The sequence below is a fragment of the Marmota flaviventris genome, chromosome 7, assembly GCF_047511675.1.
Source record: "Marmota flaviventris isolate mMarFla1 chromosome 7, mMarFla1.hap1, whole genome shotgun sequence".
Lineage (NCBI taxonomy): Eukaryota > Metazoa > Chordata > Mammalia > Rodentia > Sciuridae > Marmota > Marmota flaviventris.
In genome coordinates, this window is record NC_092504.1 from 4874887 (window position 1) to 4883760 (window position 8874).

The window sequence follows — 8874 nt, forward strand, 5'->3', positions numbered from 1 at the left end:
CAAAGCTGGGGGTTCGTTCTGTTTCTCTGGATTCTCCTGCTCAGGACACTCCTATGAAAGGATTCAAACCCCATGCGGAGTTTGGAGATCGGCCTTTTTACCTGATGTTCTCAGGGCCTCGTCTTGGAGCGCTTACCAGAACTTCATTCTCTCTCTGGCCATGTACCACGGGGTCGCACGGACACCCCGTACTGCTCGCCGTTCGTCTGGACCCACGCGTGGGCCTGTGCCCCCGGAGTCCGTGAAGGTCTGGGGATTACAAACCTGCAGGCTGTGGCAAGCCCTGGGCCCGTGGCTTGCCGGGGTTACCGCGCCACCTAACATTTCCTGTGCTTCCTGTGTGCTGTCCCACGCACGGGGCTATTTTAACCCTTTTGGGACAGTGCTTCTGGTTCATTCTTGAATTCTGCTCTCGGCTTTATGAGGCAGGCACCAGTGAGGTTGGTTCTGCTTACAGAAGACCGAGGCTCAGGGAGGCCAGCTGGGCCTCTGGGAGGAGTGGAAGCCAGGCCAACCCGACCCCAGGCTCCAAGTGCCTCCGGGGTCCACAGTGCCAGGATGTCTGAGGAGGTCGTCCTGGGCCGGGGTCCCGGGGACCTCTGCCTGCCTTCCCTGGATTCTCTCTGTTTGGAATTTCTGTAGCTGCTAGGCTTTACAATGGCCACATTAAGTTTATAACAGAAAGAAACGGTAAACACCACCCTAGAGGCTCACGTTCAACGAAAAGAGCTGAACATGAATAAATTCCACGTGTCACTTTATCTCAACCCTCAGAACCAGTGACCAGAAAAACACCCAGAGGGCTGGGCACCGATGTGTCCAGAGGGCTATTTCTGGTGTGCTTAAAATTGTGCAATGAAATTGCGATTAACATGTAAGTTTTCCACCTTTATTTTCATGATGAACACATAAATATTACTTTTTATTCAGAAGGAAAGCAACTCTAAAGTCAAAAGGTGGACATTTCCAGCTCAGGGCCCAGGGTGTTCCTACCCGGGGCACAGCTGGGCAGGTGACCCTAACTCCCGAGAGGGGGTCTTGTTCGGAAGCTGTCAGATGGGATGTTCCTGCACCTGGGGTTGTGGCCAAGGGTTGCTGGCCTGACCCCAGCCCCAGCCCAGGCTCACCAGTCAGGGTGTCCAGCGCAGCCCCTGTGGCAGGGGTATGTCAGCCTGGACCCGCCCACGCCCGGCTGTGCTGCCCATCCGGCCTCTTGGCTCTGCACGGGCACTGCCCTCGGCCTGGGGCTCCTCCCTTCCAGCTCCGAGCGCCTCTTATCCTCGTGGTCCTTCAGTGGTCCTTGGGCACTAGCAGAGGGGCATTCAGAACAGCCACAGGCAGGAGGTGCTTGTCCTGCTACCCTGGGGCTTCCACACCCAGGTTTGGGTGGTCCTCCCACTTCCCTGCGAGGCAGGTTTTGCCTGTCTTCATGAGAGCTGTGTTCTTGTGTTCTAGAAGGAGGCCTGATACTCAGAAAGTGCTCAATTAGTGCTCAATGGATGGTCACTGCTACCATCTCTACTCTGGAAACGAGACGTCTGAGGCTCAGAGAGGTTAAGCAACTTGTCTAAGTCCACACAGCTAGGAGGGGGCTTGGCCACAGACCTGTCAGATTTCACACCAGTGGTCTCAGCCTCATGCCAGCCCCCCCCCCCCCGCCTGTGGGCTCTGGTTTGCAGTGGAGGTGGATTCTCAGTGATAGGTAAAGGGCTCCAGGGGAAGAGCCGTGTGGGCCTGGTCTGTGGCACCAGACGCTCAGTGTTTGAGTCCTGGTTCTGCCATGTACCGTGTGACCTTGGGCAGGTTTCCTCTGTCCTCCGAGCCCCAGGTTCCTGCCCGGCATGACTGTGGGCCTGGCCCAGAATAGACAGGATACTTGCTGCTTAAATAACATCAAGCTTCTCCAGGGCTCAGTGAGCTTCTGGGGAGAGCCAGGTCCCGTGTGGGGGAGGCGGGGGGCCACACACATGTAGGACAGTGCTCCAGCAGAGCCACACTCCAGCCTCCAGGTACCCCCACCCTCAGCAGAGCCTGCTGGATTCTGGCTGGCAGCGTGGCCAGGCCTCCTCCCAGCCCGGGGGTAGCCATGGAGTGCCTCCTCCCCCCCCCACCCCCGCTGGACCCTCCAGAGCTCTCTCCTCGGCCTGGCACCCCCTTGAGTCTGGGGCCCCCATGCCCCAATGCCCTGGTGGAAAGAGATCTCCATCACCCAGGGAAATTGGAAGTTGACACCCACCCTAGGGCTGGGGACCTCTGCTGTAGTCAGGATGACAGGAGAAGGGAGAGGGGCCACGAAGCCCCTGAAGACACAGCAGGGGAGGCGCCTCAGGGGAACTGTGGCGGGGGGAGGTCCTGGAGCAAGGCCACTTGGTGGGAGTTTGGGAGAGAGGGGAGAGGCTTCCCTGCCATGAAAGGAGCAGCGGGCAAAGGCAGGGCAGTGGGGAGGGCAGAGGACACTGCCTCTGACCTCACGGCCACCTCTGCTTTGGCAGGACACCAGGGCTGGGCTGACCCACCCTGGCAGCAGCTGCCAGGGAACAGGTCCGAGCAGGCGCCTGGCAGGATGACTCAGGAGCCTGGCAACCTAGCAGAGCGGCCTAAGGGCCCAGCTGGACCCGGCCTTTCTGGCAGTGTCCCCCCTGGCCTGACCCCCGGGCCACACTCAAGCTTGGAGACCAGTTAGAGGCCTACCAGGCAGCAGGCCGAGGAGCAGAGCTGGGTGGAGCCCTGTTCCTACCCAGGAGCTAGGCCAGCCTCTGTGGGTGGACACGCCCCTGCGTGTGAGGCAGGACCTGGCCCTGGGCCTCAGTGTCCCCATCTCACAGAGCCCTGCTGAGATAATGCAGGTGAAAGTCACGTAGGCTGTGCGGCTCCTCCTGAAGGACATGACAATAACAGTCATGGCTTCATACAGGGCTGGCAGGCAGCGTGGGGGGGTGACGGCACCATCTGGTGGGAGGAGCCGGAGACTGGGACCCCAGCTCTGCTCCTGGGGAGCCGCGGATCTGTGCAAAGCCCTCCTCTGGCCCTCAGGTTCCGCGTCTGTCAATATCTAGGGGCGGGGAGTCCTTGGGCTCTGTGGTTGGGGTGGCCAGCCTCAGGGGAAGTCAAGGTCACCTGGGAGGCCTGGACCTCACTGGTTCTTCTCCAAAGCCACAGACAACGTTCTCCTGATGCCATCCTGGCCTGGCTGACCCGGCCCTCAAACGCACGGGCGCCCAGGCAGCCTCAGGGGCTGGCGGGCCTCACCTGTGCATGACCTCCACGGGTACAGGGCATTTCGCCTGAAAGGGCAGCCCTGCTGTCTGACAGCAGCACTGGGACCACAGCAGGCCGGGAGGCAGGGGCCAACCCTGGGGCACTGCTGGGACAGCCCAAGCACAGGTAAGGCCTGGGGCTGGAGGGGCAGGAGGCCACCAAGGCTCTCCCTAGGGGGCAAGGCCTCCCTTCTGCCCCTCCTGCTGCCTCCTGGGTGCAGATTCCTGGCTGGCCCCTGTGCCCAGCCCAGGCCTGGGTGCCACAGGTGCCCATGAGGGGCGTGGGTGGATGACATGAGGTGGAGAATATTCTGATATCTTTACATCAGGGAAAGAACCTGACTCTGGGAGACAATGAAGCCGAGCCTCTCAGGGGTAATGGAGGTGAGGGGACCTTTGGTGCTTAATGGTGGACAGACCCCTTGGCTCCTGTGCTCAGGTCCCCCCCATCCCCGCCTCCTCATCAGGAGCTGGGTGGGGCTCTCCCCAGCCTGGGCAACACAAGGACAGGGCAGTCTCCACCCGAGACGTGCCGTGCAGTGGGCCTCAGACCAGGTACTGACCCTCCCTGGCCTTGGTTTCCCCATCTGTGCAGTCTGCCAGCAGTCGTCCCCAGGAGGCAGGATGCGCACCTCAAGGCTGTTACAGGCCTGGCTCCCCGGAGCCCCAGGGCCTGCACGGAGGCCTTTCTCCCTCAAGCTCCTGGTGCCTGGTGCAGCCGTGCGGGCAGGCGGCGCCTGCTCCAATCAGCACCCTGTCTCCATGTTGTCTGCAGCTCTGTCTGCCTGGATGGGCTCAGTAAGGCCCCACAAAGTGGAGGGACAGCGCACCATGTCAGAGAGAGGGACAGGCTTCCCAAAGGCCCTTCTGACCCACGCAGAGTCCTGGGGAGGGAAGGCAGTGGCTGCTGGGCCAGCCCTCCCCCGAGAGGGAGCATGAGAGGTGGACAGAGGAGGTGTGGGCGAGAGACAGTAAAGGGCCACAGAGACTGAGAAAGGGATAAGTCCAGGACGGTGGGAGGAGAGAGGCGGAGAAAGAGCACAAAGACAGGCCATGTCATGGAGACAGGCTAGGCAGAGCAGCTCGACTGGACACCCAGGCACCTGGTCTGGGCCGCCACCATAACACACAGAATCCTGGGCCATGACAGAGCTGGAGACGGAGGTGGCTGCTGGGAAGGCCTGTCCAGGCTCCCAGCCCCTCCCAGTGGGCCAACCCCCACATGCCCTCTCACTCACTGGCCTTCACACACACGCCCACCCTCCAGCCCGCCTCCCATGCACACACACCTTCATGAGCACGGAGCGTTGTTGACAGGACTGAGCCCCTGCACCCTTGCCCATCCCAGGCTGCATGCGGGAACAGGCAGCAGGGTGTGTGTGTTTGGGGGGTTTAGATGTCGTATCCCCCCAAAGCTCACGTGTGCCAACACTCACACAGGGGGACCAGGTCCCACGCTCACATTCAGCAGCACACATGCACTGCGCGAGCCCAGGCCCAACCAGGTGCAGGGGCAAGTGCGGACCCAGGCCCACAAAGGCACAGTTGGGGCCCTGGGCCCTCAAGGGTTCATTGGTCCTGAGCTGACAAATGGTGGACAGACCCCTTGGTTCCTCCTCATCGGGAGCTGGGTGGGGCTCTCCTCAGCCTGGGCAACTATGTGTGGTACAGTCCCAGAACATTCTGGAGCTTTGGTGGGAGTGGATTCTCCCACGGAGGCTGCAGTTTACACTCCAGAGTTCACTCCTTCCACCACCTGGACATCCACCAGTCTTGGAGACCCCCCACCTCCTCCCTCAGGGTTTCTAAGTCCTGCTTCTGTGCTATCCTGCTGGTCCTTGTTGCCCCTGCTGTGACACTCAGCTTCCAATTCAGGTTGCACACCAAAATTTCACTTCCAGCCAGCGTGGGGGACAGAGCAGGACTTTGGGTACTGGGGAGGGACAAAGGCTGCAAGGGCCCCACGGGGTGATGGCCACACAACTTCAAAGGGAAAGAGTGTCCATGACCTGTTCTGAAGACGCCGTTCAGAAGTGGACAAACTTCAGAGTCCCCAGGTACGGCCAGAGCCAGGATCTGCTTCTCGGTGCCTGGGTTCTGCTAAATTCAGGAAAACTGGAGGGGCCAGAGGTTGAAACAGGAGGGGTCAGCTCACACAGAACGTTCCGCCCCAGGTGGAAGCTGAAATGAGCGCTGCTTGCATTTTGGTCACCCCACCTCTGTGAAAATGGATCTGTGACAGGTACAGAATCCAAGGCAGCAGAGCAAGGTCAGTGTGTGCTGTCGGCTGGCTGTGCTTCTGGGGAGACCACTCGGGCCGGCATGCGCACAGAACAGAACTCAGTGTTCTCCTATTTGCACAGTCTCACGCCTCTATTTGACGTTGAGTTGTAATTGAGAGATAATTCATATCATGCAAAATGTGTCACTTTGAAGTATACAACCCACACATTTTAGGACATTCACAGTGCTGTGTGACTTCACCATAACCTAATTCATCAACCTCAAAATAAACCTCACAACCCATCGTGGTCGCTCCCCATCTCTCCCTCCTCCCAGTCCCTGACACCCACTGTTCCGGTTTGCACCTTGAATGTCTCCCAAAGGCCCAAGTGTTGAAGGTTCGATTCCCCAAAGTGCTGCTACTGGGAGGCGGGGAAAGTTTAAGAGGTGGGGCCTAGTGAGAGGAAGTCAGGTCATTGGGCGTGCCCTCGAGGGGACATTGGGACCAGGAGGTGAGCAGAATTCCTCACTGTGCTTCCACCATGATGTTCTGCCTCACCACAGCTCCAAGCAACAGGGTCACACGACTGAGTACCGAACCTCTGAAACTGGGAGTCAAAGTCAATCTTTCCTCCTTATACGTTAATTTTCTCAGTTATTTTGTCACAGTGACAGAAAGCTGACATAAACACCAATCTGCTTTCTTTTCCTGTAGATTTGACTGAACATTTTACATACGTGGAGTCACACCGCACGTGGGTCCGTCTCCTTTCACATAACGTGATGCTTTTAGGTTCATTCTGATCTAGTAATTCTCAGTCCTTCCTTTTTACTGCATTCCACTGTGAGGGTGGACCCCACTTCAGTTGCCCACTCATTAGGCGATGGATTTGGGGGTGTTTCAAATGAACGTTTCAGATACATTCTTTACAAAATCGTTTGGGGAACGTCAGGATGCAGTTCACAGCTTTTTGTTACTTTCCCTATTCTGAGATGAAGTCCTATGACTGATTGTTTTTTTTTTTTCTTTTGAGAAATGGTGATAACCCTAGATGAAAGGTCTCAGCAAGATGTCTCTGGTAAAGAGAAAAAGAGCTGGGGATCCCCACAGCCTTTCCTCCCAGGAGCCGGGGGCCTCGTATGGCCCGGTGGTGTTAGCAGCCAAGGCAGCCCCTTCGAGTTCCCCTGGGGTTGTGGCTCAGCGCTAGAGCGCATGCCTAGCCTGTGCGAAGCCGAGGGGTTTTCAGGACTCTGCATCTAGGTGGAGACGTGGCAGCCTGGGCTTGTGGAAAATGGACACTCTGCGCACATCCTGTTCCAGCTCCTCTTCCTCCGTGTGTCTCTGCGCAGGGGAGATAAAGAGAGGCGGTCTAGGCTGGAGGGCCCGTTCTCCAAGAGAGGCCGACAGAGTCCCTGGGCACCTCCCCAGATGTTCACCATCTCGCCTGTGTACACCCTTCCTGCTGCTGACTCAAATTAACAAGAGAGGGCCGCTGTCAATCATGGACTGCTGCGCCCAGCCAAGCTCAGGTCCTAGTCATCTGGAAACAGGGGTGACCGCTAGAATGGTGCAAGGTGACAAGGAAAAGGCCCGATTCAGTGGATTAATAATGACAAGCAGGGCACTAAGTTCCACTTAGAGAGCAGGAAGAAGTTCCAGTGTGTTTCTGTTCCGTAGGGCGATTGTAGACAAGCATGATGATGGATGTAAATTTCAAAGAACTAGGAAAAAGGATTTTGAAAGTTTTCACCATATGGAAATGATAAATGTTTGAGGAAATAGATGTATTTGGCCTGATTTGAACATTGCACAATTTAGACGTGTATCAAAACAGTATATATTGCCCCATTATTATGTATGATTTTTGTGTTTTTATGTAACTGCTAAAAATACACATGATTAAAAATTTGCAGACTCATAGAATTATTACAATGGTAATCTGATAATGTAAGCCAAAATGTTGAACATAAAGAAAAAAGTACCTTTCTTCTCACCCTAACACAAATATTTACTCCACATTTTGATACACTTTCAATTTGTCTAAGTATTTTTTAAAAACCCTGTTTTTCATCATCTTAGGAGTTATATGGACTCATATAGTAAAAATGTAAGTAAAAAGAGATAAGGGGATCTGGGTGCAGTGGCGCACACCTGTGATCCCAGTGGCTCTGGAGGCTGAGGCAGGAGGATTGAGAGTTCAAAGCCAGCCTCAGCAACTTAATGAGGCCCTAAGCAACTCAGTGAGGCCCTGTATCTAAACAAAATATGAAAAAGGGTTGGGGATGTATCTCACTGGTTAAGGGCTGCTGGGCTGAATCCCTGGTACAAGAAGGGGGAGAGAGAGAGAGAGAGAGAGAGGTTTCCTTCCAGCATTCATGTCCCAGTGATTGTATTTTCATAATTGTGTCGTATACAATACTATAGCAATTTGCATACACAGTTTCATAGTCTTCTTTTTCACCAAAAATCATGGACTTGCTTTTTTCATTCTGCTAAAAGTATCTGAAAGCAATCATTGTTGCACCTCTTTAGTGGAGTTAAAACACTGCATGAGGGTTGGGATTCTGTAGCGCGCTCGCCTAGCACGTGCAGGGCCCTGGGTTTGATCCTCAGCACCACATAAAAAAAAATAAATAAAATTAAGGTTTTGTGACTAACTACAACTCAAAAATAAATATAAAAAAAATAAAGCAAAACAAAACACTGCATGAGTGGAGTTGTCCCCAGCGCTCCCTCTTGTGTGGTCATACTACTGTGCAGTTCTGATGTGATTCTCCCTGCTCAGTGACAGGTGAGCAATGCCTGGGTCGCGTGTGCAGTTGCAATACCCCGCGGCACCGCCTCTGCTGTTATAAATGATGCCAGGGAAGGCTTCCTTGGGACGGGTTCTTACAAACAGGTTTACTTTTTGGTAGAAAGAGAAAAAAAATCCTAAAATTTCCATGGGATTGTCAGGGACTCCAAATAGTGAGAACAATCTTGAAAAAGAACAAAGTGGAGGCCTCACCTTCCTGAGCTGGAGGCCTCACCTTCCTGGGCTGGAGACTCACCACGGTCACCATAATAGTGCCGTAGTGGCATCAAAGCACAGAGACATCAATGGGAGAGAATAGATGGCCTCTGCTGCCAAGAGAAGTTCCATGGCATGCCAAGACCATTTGATGTGGAAAGGAGAGGCCTTGTGAAAACCTGACAGCCACATGCTAAGGACCGAGACTGGACCCTCACCCACTGTTACGAGCAGAATTTCTCAAGATGGACCCAAGACCTAAATGTAAGAGCTGGAACTATAAAACCCGTAGAAAACACAAGGAAAGCATCTGGTGTTGGGTTTGGCAATGGTTTCTTGGATAAGACAGATAAACAGAACTACATCCAACTTAAAAGCTCTTG

General features: G+C 54.9%; 1 long non-coding RNA gene across 1 annotated transcript; it reads left to right on the forward strand.

Moving 5' to 3' along the window:
- Positions 1-2837: 2837 nt before the first annotated feature.
- On the forward strand, positions 2838-7392 carry LOC139706396 (uncharacterized). Its single transcript, XR_011707942.1, has 3 exons — positions 2838-3384; positions 5133-5314; positions 5432-7392. It is a non-coding gene; the product is annotated as an uncharacterized lncRNA (long non-coding RNA).
- Positions 7393-8874: the final 1482 nt, after the last annotated feature.